This window comes from Rhopalosiphum padi, chromosome 2 (genome assembly GCF_020882245.1).
Source record: "Rhopalosiphum padi isolate XX-2018 chromosome 2, ASM2088224v1, whole genome shotgun sequence".
NCBI classification, from domain to species: Eukaryota; Metazoa; Arthropoda; class Insecta; order Hemiptera; family Aphididae; genus Rhopalosiphum; species Rhopalosiphum padi.
The window spans coordinates 78,904,680-78,918,682 of record NC_083598.1 but is presented as its reverse complement, the minus strand read 5'-3'; the positions used below and the strand labels follow the sequence as shown (position 1 = coordinate 78,918,682).

General features: G+C 25.0%; 1 protein-coding gene across 5 annotated transcripts in view; it reads right to left on the bottom strand.

The window, feature by feature from the left end:
* LOC132921344 (tachykinin-like peptides receptor 99D) overlaps positions 1-14,003 on the bottom strand; it is a 218,958-nt gene that overhangs the window by 36,127 nt on the left and 168,828 nt on the right. The window lies entirely within an intron of this gene.

Here is a 14,003-nt window from a genome sequence, read left to right as displayed (position 1 = left end):
TTTAATTTTTAATATGAAAAAATAATATATAGTTATTACTTTTTAGTTTTTAATAATCTTATTATTATTTTATATAAAATACAAATACATATAATCATTGTATTTGGGTATTATATTTTCAAATTTCAATAAATATTTATGATAACGACCAAAATATAATTTTATACTTTAAGTGGCTCGATGAATGTATTGATCCGACAACACCTTTAGAAGAACTAGAAATGCTTTTATCTTTAACATTTACGTAAGTTTCTGGTATAAAATCGGATTTTGTTGGTAGACACCAATCCAAAATGGAAAATTCCCCGAATAAAAAGAAAAGAACTTAACAAAATAATGGAGGTTAACTAAAAATAAAAAATAACAGAAATACGGGCGTATTTATGCAAATCTAGGTTTCATCAAAAATTATTTTGTTATTAATAACAAAAGAAATAACAGCCGGGATTTGGTATTTTTACCATATATTTATATAAACATTATCAGGATAATAATAAAATAATAATAATATAATTATAATACTAGTATTGTGGTTTTGAGATATTTATAGGTATTTTAAATTTTAAACTTTCTTAGTTTTTTTTTCAATTTCTATTTATGAAATTTTAAGTCAAAAAGCTTGGAAATTTAATTATAAGATACTTATAAGTTTTTTAATTAAAAAATAAGTTAAATTGACGTTAACAACATCATTATTTTCTATACACAATGTAATTTCGTAATTTTTAGCTATTTATAGACATTTAAAATGTTTGGGATTTTAATTTAAAACAACTTGTGGGTTTATTAAGATGATATTGATAACTGTAATACTAATCGTAAAATAAATTACTTTTAAAACGATATTAATCAACATAACATGAAATAAAGTTAGTGATGTAAGCTAATTCTCTGTTTAGAATTGTTTTTTTTTTTGTTTCATGATTTATCATTGAATTCAAATTTAGCACATCCATTGCAGTAACCAATTCGACATCTAAAGCACAGCAGAGCAATAAACTACCTCCCTCCAAAAAAATTATTCATCTTGCATCTCACAATATATAAACAAAATATTCAAGTGAAATCTCCCCTAACAGACACCTTCCAATAGAAGACGATGTCTTGGAAACGGGGATATGTTCATTAATTTTAAATTTAAAAACCTCCAAATAGAGGACGCCTATTTAAAAAAAGACCAAAAATAACGAGAATTTTTACGCAAAACTAGTATTTGACAAAATTGATTTTATTATTTTAGTATAGATAATTCAAAAAAACAAATAACCGTAGATACTTGAATATTTCAAAAAATATTTATGTTAACATTTAAAACTTATGAAATTATTTTCCAATTATTTTCTTTTTGAGTTACTTATAGTTATACTTTAATTACTGCATTTTTATCTATCATTGGTAAACAATCGATGTTATATTAATATATTATATTATCATATACTGATATACTCTAAAATATATAATTAATACAATTGTAGATTATTACAATGTAATAATCTACATCTATTATGTATAGAGAAAAATAAGGATAGCTAAAGGCCCATATATTAATATTAAATTAAAGTTAAAAACTATAGTAATAAGTATAATGTCGATTTGTGTACAATATAGTTACCCCTTGATATCTAACAAAAATACGTCGAATATAATTTTTATCGTTTCTGTTATTTTTTCGTACTAGAACCGTATTCAACCCAATATAGTCACGGCAGCGTTGTCGGTAAAATATATTCCATTTTAAAGACTGAAAAATCTATACATGTACATGATACATATATATATATATAATATATAATATGTATTTATATCCTTTAAATTATTTAATTCGATATTATTATTAAACTTTTACGAATTACTTTAGGTGTACCTAGTTATAAGTGTTATTTGAAAAAAACTTTGAAATAGAACATTTTCAAAATAGACGAAAACTTCTTTTTCCGCAGACATTTGTACACAAATTAATATTGTTAAAGCTCAAACATTTGATTCGTTAGGTTTAGTATACCATTCGATTTAGGTGTGCGTGCAGAGATGAAAGTTTGACGAACATATGGATTTATAAAGTCGACGAAGTTTTCTGCGAAACGTTAAGTTGCCCCGTAGTGTTTGGCCAAGTTTAAGTGGCCTACAGTGACGTTCTCCAACTGTTCATCGAGTGAATAGTGAAGAGGAAAAAGGCCAAATTAGTTATGTATAATACTCCGGAAAATTAGTTTAGTGACACGTAATATTATGTTTATGTATCTGCAGTGTGACATCCGACGACACATATCCCGCATAAAAACTAATTTCGGTCCAACCGGGAGGAAAGAATATCACCGCCATCAGGTGTACGTGTGTGTGTGTAAAAAATCCCCACGTGGCCATGTGACATCTGGGCCGCTATATCATTTTGACAGAAAGATGTATCTACTTAGTTATGTTGTTTGCAAGCTCCACGACTACGCGTTAATCAAATTAGTTTTTATTTATTTTTTCCACCAGACCGTGCGTATAATATATCAACTATTTGATTGTGTTCCGGTCAAATTACATTTAATACATCATCTGTTAAAGTTGCGAGAGTGTAAATGATAAATATAGGTATATATAGGTATATAATAATATTTAAGCTACTAATAAACTTGTGAAATAAACATATGGGTGGCTGAGTAAACGCATATATAATATTACAAACGACACCTTGATTGTCTTATTAAAGAAAATAATTCAAACATAAAACTACACTGATAAACGTTTTATTTATTTAGATCATAAAAATGGCTGATATTGCTGTGCGTTAAAACAAAATTTAATAATAATCAATATGCAAGGACAATAAATTACCAAAGAAAATGTGTTTTAAGCGACGTAATTTATTTATCAGATATGTATATGTACATATATATAATATATGGGTGTGTTGTTTTTTTAAGTAACAAATGCGTTACCGAAAAAAATTACACGTGCGTCTCCGCAAAGATTTTTCTCAACTCTAATTTCGTTTAATATCCGCCTCTAAATTATTTAATTATATATATATAATTTTTTTTTAATTTATCGTTTTATAGGAACAATACGTTTATAAATTATAACAATATTAAGTATTTAGAATAATTGAAATTTATATATATAGTTCTGGTAATAACTAAAAGGATAAAAATATTTAAACAAAAAATGCTCATTGTATTCGATGTATTTTTAATTCTACAATAGTTAACATAACATCGATAACTCATGCGTATTTCAGAAACGTCAAAACATCATCATTTTTAACATAAAATATTACTTGAACATCATTTTTTTTGTTTTTGATTATTTACGCATAATTTAATCAATATTCACACTACACGACAGATGATACGGGTAAATAAGTGCCTTTACAAAACATAACGAGTAATTATACTGACATAATAGTGAAATTGGTATTCGCAAATCGAAATTACTATGTCGTATTACTATTCACATGAACTAATCCTTTGTGGGTATATTGAATATTATAGTATAATATATGTACCATTACACAATTTAAATATTAACATTGTATTAGTAAAACGAATTATTTCGATTTTAATTGTGGTTTGATTATTATTCCGTGTAAATATATATATATAATGCCTTGCTAGTACCCATATTATTACATAAATATAGTATACTTGTGTATCATCGTATGTATTCAACGTTACAACTAGTTGATTTTCATTGAATGACATCATCATTTTCTATAATTATTATTATTTTTATTATTATCGTATGATAATAATTATGAGTTGAATTGGCACAGAATAATATCATATGTGTTTGAATATTTCCTATGAAAAACCAATAGCTATTTATTATTATGGAGCAAAAAAAAAATCAATGTAACATTCGATTTAGATTAATGGTATTCAATATTTTACTGCATTTCTGGTAAAGCATATAAATCTCAAAACTATGTTACATTATATTAGCATTAATACACAAATAAACCATTGCAATATTCATAAAATGTAAACATAATACCTTAAGTCCACAAGCGAATACATTTAATCTTATCATTAAAAAAACATTTTATCAATTAAAACTCATATGTATATTATGATTATTAAAAATAATTTATCCAATGGAAAGTACTATTGTTATTTATAAACTTCTATTCGTATATTTTATAGCAGGAAATACTCGTCATATTTAATTAAATTATTTAATGTTGTAAATATTTTAATATAATTACTTCATAATGAAAACACTTAGCTACTTAAAAATTATAAACAAAAATAAAAGTTCATAAACAGGTGAAACACTATAACGACAGAATAAATATCCTGAAAAACTGATTTTTTTAAAGTATTTATTACATAATATTAATTATATTTTATACTAGTTGTATTGCTGGACTTTTCTTATATTATACATAATTTAAATAGCTATATTTTTTCTATTTTTCTTCGATTGAAAATATGTATAATATAATACCTATGAAAACTCCGTCAAAATAGGTTCATTCATTTCGAAGCCTTCTCAATACAATAATTATACGAGAAAAAAACCAAATAGTGCATGTATTATGCATGATTACGTTTATTAATTATATGGCGAAACTTTTGAATAGTGTACACTCTCAAGTCACCAAAATTTATAAAAAAAAATGTTTTAAAGGAAAAAATATCCACTATGTTAAATATTTTAACCATAATGTTTTAACAACTAACAAAATAGTCAAATAAAATAATAAACAAATATTACTGTTAATATTTAAAATATAATATAATATCAATACAACACATAGTTTTCTTTTAAAAAATTCTAAAAATAAAAACGATAAGCAAGATTCGAGTAAACTATTGTAATGGTTGTGTTCAATTTAAATTTATTATTGTTTCATTTTATTTTGGTAAACGAACAACTTAGGAAACTAAAATCATATACAAATTTTAAGCATCTTGAGCCAGAAAAATGTTATCAACATTAAAAGTATATAAGTTACTTCAAGTATTTACAATTTTGAATTTATATGTAAATCAAAGGAAAATCTTTTAAAGGTAAAATATTTTTAACTGAATTTATATTGTGTAAACAATAATAAAACAAAAATAAATAATCGTTAAAAATGTATGTTATAAGATTTAGGATCTTAAAGTTTTCCTCCATGTGTGATATGGTGGGAATTGAACCAGATACTTCTACTAGATGATTTTTTTGTGGTCTCTGTCCTTTGAAATGTTTGAAAAAGTACCTTATAATTTTGAAAATAATACATCATAGGTACTATCAGTGTCAAGTATACATTCTTTCAAGGCAATCTAAAAGTGATTAATTATATGACTAAACAAAAACAAATAATTTTAAGAAAAAAATATCAATATTAATACTAAGAAAAATGAAGTAATCTATATGATTTTTCCACGTTATTATGCAATTTAGCAAATTAATTTTTAATTTTTATCAAAACACTTTATATTTTTAACGATTGTAATAAGTTTTTATTCATTTAAGTTTCAAACAATTAGTATACAGTTATATTTAAACATTTTTAATTAAATAAAAAATTTAATAAATTTTTTGTATTAATATTAAGTTCTATTATTATTAAGCCCTAAAAATGTTTGTTTTTTATGTTTAAATTGTTTATACCTAACATGGGAACTATACATTTTTATAATATTTGTTTGTATTACCTGGAAAGTCATAGTAAGTTGACTACTAAAGAAATTTAAATCTAATTTTCAAATATAAATGTATCCAGTTTACATTCATCAGTATATATTATGTTCTTCCGTCGTAAAAAACTTTGTGCTATATCTGTCAAAGAGTTGGAAACATTGGGGCATACTTGTAGTATATTTAGTCACTATATAGGTGTTTATATTAGTTTTTTGTTATCAAAATTATCATTTTAGTACCTACCTACATTAAATTTTATTTTGTTTGGTCGCAATCAATAAACAATTATAAGTTAAGTAATGATTTAATTATAAATATAATTAGTAGAAAGGTTAAGAATTCGCTATAAACGTAAAAACAAACTAAAACATAATTAAAATTAGATAATATTTTTGACTCAAAACTAATAATACAAAATGTTCCAAATATGAAGAAGTATACAAATAAGATTTTGCAGTTTAATAATTCTTAAGTCTAAGATTCAAATGTATGTCTTACCTAGCTAATTTTTAAACTAACAAAGAAAAATTTCAAATTTGCAAATGCATATAATTCTGAGCTCAAATTATTATATTATCATATCATAAAAGATGAACAAAAACACATCTTTCAAAATAATTTAAAGTTTTGCAATATCATAGAGAATAAAAAAAAAAATCTCAACTAAGTTGTATTAGTAGTAATAAGTGTACACTTAAATTACAGCACCTACATTTATTCATGATAATATACATTATTGTTTTTTGTTTTTATTAATTGTCGTTTTGGAAAATATTGTAGGTAATAAAATAAAATCACTTGAAAAATAAAAAAGAGTGTGTTATAAGTTAGATATGGTCAAACCTAAACGTACACAAAATACATAATGTATTGATTATTTTAATAGTGTAAGTTCCGTTTTTATTTAATTTAATACGTTATAGGTGGGCAAATTCATAAGGTAGCTAATTTAATTTGTCATCAAAAAATCGAAAAATATGAACTTACAGTCTGCGTTTGATGGCCACGTATATCTGGTTAATAGAATAATATACGGTTTGATATTGACGTCAAAAACAAGAATGTTATATTATGGGTAATTTAGACTATAGAAACACTACGTCAATATACAATAGGAGGAGACTGGATAACTGAAGTATACTCGACCATTCCGAGAAGACATTCGTTAAAATGCAAATGCAAATGCATTGTAAATAAATGATTATAATTGTTAACAGAATAACTAACAAATTAGTTAACTAATTTACCATATTGTTTTATAATTATTATCACTATAGTCATTTAATTAATTTCAACTTACCATCGCCAAAATATTAAGTTAGCTAAAATATACACGACTAGATTGAATATATTAAAGGACCTAATAAAATTAAATACATTTTGAGTTTTCATAAAATGAAGGTTATGAAATTGAATTCTATAAAATATCATCATAACTCCAACAATTAATTTTTAAACAAAACAAAACTATGTATATTAGTTTAATTTGTATAATAATATAATAAATATAATTATTCTCATGAATTATAATCTTATGATAACGATTAAACTGTCATATTAGAGTGATACCAACGATGTATGTATATTATAATAGAGTTAATGGTAATATTGAAAGTTTTTTAGAATATTTCTTAACGTTCTAGAGTACCTAGTAAAGTATTAAAATTGAAATTGAATGCCATAATTTAGATTTATTTAGTATTCAAATCGTATACTGCATAGCATATAACCAGTTAAAAATCACAAATCACAAATGACGTTATGATAAATGACTTTTTGAACACACGATTTTTATAAAACCTGTTTTTTGACAACTATGGTATTATACATTTGCTTTCGGACACTTGACACATTACCCGTAAAATTACTTTCATGCTGATTGATTAATAAAATAAAGTATTATAATAGTTAAAATATTTTCAAAAAGTCGATGCAAAAGCGTATGCTACTATAATGTACTATGTATAATATAATATTAATTCAATGAGAAACAAATGGACAAATAAGTTTTAGGCATGGTCTACGAACCGAAAATCTACTTGTATCTTATAAATGAAGGCGGTAAAATACGATTGAAAATGGTACGGTTGAGAACGGAATATTTAGTGATACGATTGAGAACGTTCGATTATTTTTGCAACGTTGCCAAATTTAATAATTGTTATTGAACGATAATTTGTTGATATTTATTGAACTTTTATTGGATTTGTCAGATACTATTAGTAACTTATATAGATATCAGGAAAGAGAAAATGATGGTTGGGCGTTACAGTCGTCGCACAAACGTCAAAGAAGTATTTGTCCGCTTATATTTTATATAGGGTATTCCTATACGTCATATAATGCAGAACAACCAAATTAAAATTACCCTTTTGAAGCGATGTAAAGTATTATTAGATTCTAATAAATATCGTTTTATTCAGAAATGTATACACACGGATGAAATAGAAGTGTTCAAATAATAAATGTACTGCATGCATTCTAACAGATTAAAAAAAAAATATTATTGATCGAAAGACTTGGTTAGTACAAACATTCCAATACCCCCACCTCTGCTATAGAATGTTAAGTGTACGTGAAAATATGTTCACCGAAAGAAGAAAATATTATCGTCCATATCCTAAGTCACCTGATAAAGCATTTACTCTACTTAATGAAAATGAAAATAAAAAAAAAGTTTAATGCGCGTAAAGGTGAAAAATGTATTCACGTACCTAACAATCAACTGTTTATACGTTTAACTACAATACAAAATATGGAATATTATATAGTATATTTGTACCAAACTTTTTGGGAACGGTACATTTAAATATGCACCGAAATATTTTATTCAGCTTAACACAATTCGTTGTTTTAAAAATGGCCATTATGTACCTGTAGTTAATTTTTTTTTAATGACAAATTAAAACACTACGTATATTAAAAAGTAGAGGTGTATTATTGATTTATGCTTTAAAATGACAAACAGAGTATTAGCCATTCCTAATTGCGCTTAGATTTTGAACTTGGAGCCCATGAACGGCGAGAGAAGTGTTCCCGATATTAATTTTATTGGTTGTAAATTTCATCTAGGGCAAGGATGGTGGCGAAAGGTAACTTAAAAAATAAATTATATTAGAAAAATATTGTTTTATCATTTTTGAATGAAACATAAGATTAGATTTATAAAAATTATATGTTAAAATAATATTTAAATAAGTATACAATTTTAATAGCGATAAAAAAAAGATAAATCATTTTAATTAAAACATTTTTTTTTTTAGATAAATAGTGAAAGTAAACTTCGAATGTAAACACAAAGTCTGATATTGACCTAGGAAAGTGAATTAAGATGTTTTTTAGTCTTTAATTTTTAAGTCATTGCGAAGTTGAAGATAAATTCGTAGAGTTAATTGCTATTTGTCCAAATTAAGAAATTGGTCATATTTTTTTTGATAATGTTTTAAACAATTATATAGAGCTTGAGTGTCTATTCAATACGAATTTACTGGTAACAAAACCTTCGGGAAATCTCAGGTTATTTTCAAATAAATTAATACATGTAAAATAGTAATTACAATTCATAACTTTCTAGGAGTATTATTGCCGTTGAAAGTTTTCACAGAACATCCAATGGCCAATTGAACAGTTTTCATATACCAATATATGTTTGTTATTAAAATTATAATTGAAACTCAATCAGAAACGACATTGCAAATAGTTACGGTAGAACAGGGTAAAAAAGAAAAAGAAATGCTAATAAAACAAAAAGACAGAATACGTAACATTCATAGTAAATATATGCCACACGTGGAAAATACAAATTCGAGTAATTTATTAAAATATTTAGAGTATATTGGCTTACAACGCTATCCCGCTATTACTGATAAAGTAACTCATTAGTCGTTACGTAATATTCAGACTTTTTTCAAGAATATTTTTATTACAAATTTATTTATGTATACATTTCTGAATCCTTCAATCACTAAATAAACTATGTGGCAGCATTCCACGTAAATTAATTCTCAATCGTATTGGTTTTTTGGGTCAGAGGTAAGTTTTTTTGTTAATTTTAAGTGTTCTCTATCGTTCGGCCAAAAAGGTATAGCGTTCTAAATCGTTCGATAGCAAATGGAGGAGACATAGTTTCACGGTCAAACAAAAACAATAGTAAAATTTAATAGGTAGGCGTTTTTTTTATGCGTATGTCATTAAAGGGGTGACAGTTGTGATATTTTCGGTTTATTTGTCGAGCAAACGCAAGTTGATCAGATAAATAGTAATTTTGGTAAATATATTGTTTGGACAAATACGTTTAGTGGCAAGTTTTATTTACAAGTAAATTATTGTGTATACAAACAGGTTACGTGTTATTGTGTGGTTAACTGAAATATAGATGACATTTTTTTTTTCAAATCTAAGATTCCAAATAACTTGAAAAATATGATATGTGGTACAGATATTTTGCTACACTGATTTCCTCAGGGGATTTAAATATAGCAATGTAGTATATCGTATTATAATATACGATAGCATACATTTTTTTTTTTTTAATGTAATAGACGAATAGGTTTTTTACCACTTTAGGCCACATTACATTTCTTCATTTTATGTTTTTTATAGAAACAAAATGTATATTATATCCATATTCAGAATGTAAAAATCAGGAATTATTGATGGGCAAATCTATTAAAATTAACAATTTCACTATATTTTACCAATTATCTTGATACCAATAGTCAACACAATTGTTTTTAAATACTTACTTGGCTTTAATAATTAACCAAAAAGTAAATCTCCTTTAATTATGTTGTTAAATTTTCGTTATCAATGGGTTTTGTTTTTTTGAAATTTCAATGCTGATGAGTGCAAAACTTTCTATATACAATTTTTATACGCTATCACTTATAAAATGAAATGAGAAAAATATTTTTATTTAAATCATGTTTAATATAGATGATTTTAGTTACACTGACAAATATCTAGAATGCAATTATGCAAGGTTTAAAGTACCTAACACAAACATTTAGCATTGAAATTAGATTGACACTTGTATTTCATTAGTTTATTATCTACAATTATAAAATTATCTTATAATATATTATATATTTTTTTCTATTGATTTTGTTTATATTTTTATTTATGGTTATTTTTTGTTTTATAATAATTATGAGTATATGAAAATTTATATCTGTCTAAGATTTTGAATTCTTAATTTTGTAAGCATATACTAATGTCCAGTTAGCAAAAATCAAAGCTAGAGTAAATGTATAGTAGTAGAAAGTTGTACAAGTATTTTGAATTATTTAAAAAGAAAAATATAATACTATAATTTTAAATTAACAGTTTAGTTTTTATTTGTTCAATACGTATTTTGGATGTCGTTCTATTTTTTGTATAATACCTATTATTCAGCCTTTAGTTTACAATAGGTATGTAAAAATTAAACATTTATTGGTATTTAGGCTATTGAAGAACAATATTCATTTGTTAAACTTATTGTGTTATATATTTTTGCGTTTTTTTTGTTCAAAAATGTTATTAATTAATTAGTTTCCAAATATATTGATCCCTCGGGAAATCGTTTATGGGGATGTTTTTTATTAGTTGACACATTGGAAATAATAAATACACGCATGTATGAAAAAATATAAGCTGTTTTACAAAATATGTTACTAAGAACAAAAATATTTAACACAAACTTTGTGAAATGAACGTACGCAATATAAATTAATTAAAAATTTTAATTTTACAATTAATAGATTTATATTCGTTTATTAATAATGTCCTATGTATAATTACCAAGATATATAAAACATTTAAACAAAATTACTTGAGGTTTTTAAAGTGTTTGCTTAATATATTTTGTTATTCAATGTATAATATTCATACTAAGAGTATATGAGTAATTTGTTATACATCATAATATTCTCGTCAAGATAATAAAACAACACAATAAGTAATAATTTTCATGGATTAACTTATTACTGTTAAATTAATCTTTAGTCTCCTTGTAAATCTTAATAAAAATTTGACATAGATCTTGGATGTCAGGCTGAACTAAGTCTAACACGGGAAATTGTTCAACAACTTGAAAGATAATATAAATAAACAGATTTAAACGAAAACATCACTAAAAGTCAAGAACAGCATGTTAAGTTACCTGAGTCTAAGGATAACGTAATCGGTGACTTGTTCAGTAATGAAACGATGATGACTACTGAACCAGCTCTAGTGGTTTACTATAAATTTAGGTCAAAAACTCGTGACAGCTCAATAGTGTGGAAGACATCACTACAATAGACATAGAACATTTTATACGAGTTGTAACTGTAGAGTATACGCATGTTGTACATAACTAAATAATGTGTATACAATAATATTGTTTAAATACAATTTTTGTTTTTTAACGATACTAATCACAGCATCTGAGATGTTCTATGACCTGTTATGAACACGACCCTCGACGTTTATGAGTGGGAAATCGTTCGAAATAGTTAGGTATATACTTTGTTATACGCATTTTATAGAAATACTTCATATTTCTCGGTCTAGTGGCAAATTTCAAGAATTTGAGTGACGTACTAAGAGGAAAAGGTACAGACCACTACACCATTGGAAAGACTTGGCACATTAAACGAATTTCATAATTCACTGAATCGGCGTTAGTCTTTCCAAAGTCGATACACATCCCTTGGGCCACATCTCAACTATTATATCAATCGATAGTTACTCAATAAACTGATTCGAAAATTGCTCGGACAGTACATTTTTGGAAAAAAACTGTAGATGCTGCTAGAGTTTTGTATAAAAGAAAAACCTACCAACTGGTTACCTTATAATTTTCCGTAAACATTTTAATAATCATATATATTTTTAATTAATAGGTATTATAGTAAAATTATAATTTACCACTAATATCATATTACTAAAATAGTATTTAAATAATTAAACCGTAATATTAAATAAATAAATAATTTAATTATTTTTAAATATATTGTTGTAGTATTAAATAAATATAAGAAGACCACTAGGGCAACCCAAGTGATGCAGTGAGCAAGGATTTATCAATGATAGACCGGAACGCAACCTTCCTGACAACGTATCAGGAAGATAGGCGGAGAGAGATTTTGATGGCACTGTTGGTCCTGAATTTACTGTTAAGCAAACAAAGAAAAAGTATTTAAAATAACCCTTTTTTTAACCTTTTTAAAAGCTATAAACTCATACTAACATCCAATGTAATTCTGTTTTATTTTATATGTTTTAATGTTTTAGAAAGTGTTATATGATACTGTTATAGAACAATCCTTTGACTGATAAAAAATAAAAATAAATGGTGTAAATATAAAGATGCCATTGCAAGTGTTGAAGGACAGTGTACACATGATGATTTAGAAAGGTTGGAAATTGTAAACTAGTGTAACAATAAAAAAGCTCAGCTGGTTTAGCCACGGGCAAGTTTTGAGAACATTTTAAAAGACAAATAAAAGATTATACTCAAATGCACAACGTAGATACATAGTATATATTATATACGTATATGTACAAACCTTCTTCTAAATTTATATCTATATATAATGGCATTTGTTGTAAAATTTTTAACATATATCTATGAATAGTAATTTAATAAAACCGTATACGTAGTAGTGTTAATGTGTCTAAGCGTTATAAACCTATGTTAACATGTTATTATTAATTCACATTCTCGTAAATTAAGTATAATTTGTTGTAATTATACCTAGATGATGTATGATAATGTATATAGCATATTATGATAAATAGTATGTTTAAAAAAAAAAACAGAAAATGAAAATTAGGTTGTTTAATTTCAGTAGTTTTACGTTATTATATGTGTACAAACTACAAACAAACATCACATATGCATTTTTGCACGTGACGTAACCTACGTCGTAGTTAGTAGTTCTTTGGAATAATAGTGGAATACTGGTATCAACAATCGTATTATAATAATACAATTATTCTGTAGTAAACATAAAACTCTGTTAATAATATAATAGATATGTGTGCGCGAAAACTGGTATAGACTTATTTTAAATATCGAGATTTATTGTAAATACCTACTTATGAAATTTAAAACAGAAAAAAAATATATAACTAATAAAGATAAAAAAAATAAATTTCAATATTATTATTTGGGGAATGTATTTGAATATTTTTTTTGTTTATTATTTTAAAAACTAGATAAATAAGCTAATACAAATTTGAATTAAAGCCTGTTGATTTTTTGGGTAATATTTATATTATCTTTTCGGATAATTTTATCACATTAGTTATTGTGCTCAAACGTGCACTTTCAAGACTCTTCAAGGTTTTTATTCATTATCATATTCATCAATTAAAAAAATAACACAATTATTGTTTTTTATTTTATCACAATT